Source organism: Penaeus monodon, chromosome 29, assembly GCF_015228065.2.
Source record: "Penaeus monodon isolate SGIC_2016 chromosome 29, NSTDA_Pmon_1, whole genome shotgun sequence".
Taxonomy (NCBI): Eukaryota; Metazoa; Arthropoda; class Malacostraca; order Decapoda; family Penaeidae; genus Penaeus; species Penaeus monodon.
This window is the reverse complement of record NC_051414.1, coordinates 2,531,649-2,531,978: the sequence shown is the minus strand read 5'-3', so window position 1 is coordinate 2,531,978 and position 330 is coordinate 2,531,649.

Sequence of the window (330 nt, the reverse complement as noted above, 5' to 3'; positions counted from 1 at the left end):
CGCACACGGCTGCTACTTCCCTAGTATGGTTGGAAATGTACTTTAGATGCTTTAAATGATATTCGTCGTTGGTTGCGGATCCCTCTGAGTGATCTTAGATAATTATGATGAAGGTCAAAGGGCTACATCGACGGAGTTGTGCAGAGTATAGTAGTCTGTTTAATCCAGTAGGGAAGTGTTTGATATAGGATGGTTTCCCGGCCTCGTTCTTGGCAGTTTACTAGACACAGTTTGTGAAGGTGAGATGACTGTCTCTGCGTGGCGGACGCCTGGCCTCGTGTCATCGCCGTGGCCTTGGAATTCTGGGGCTTTGCCGTTTGTTACTCCATG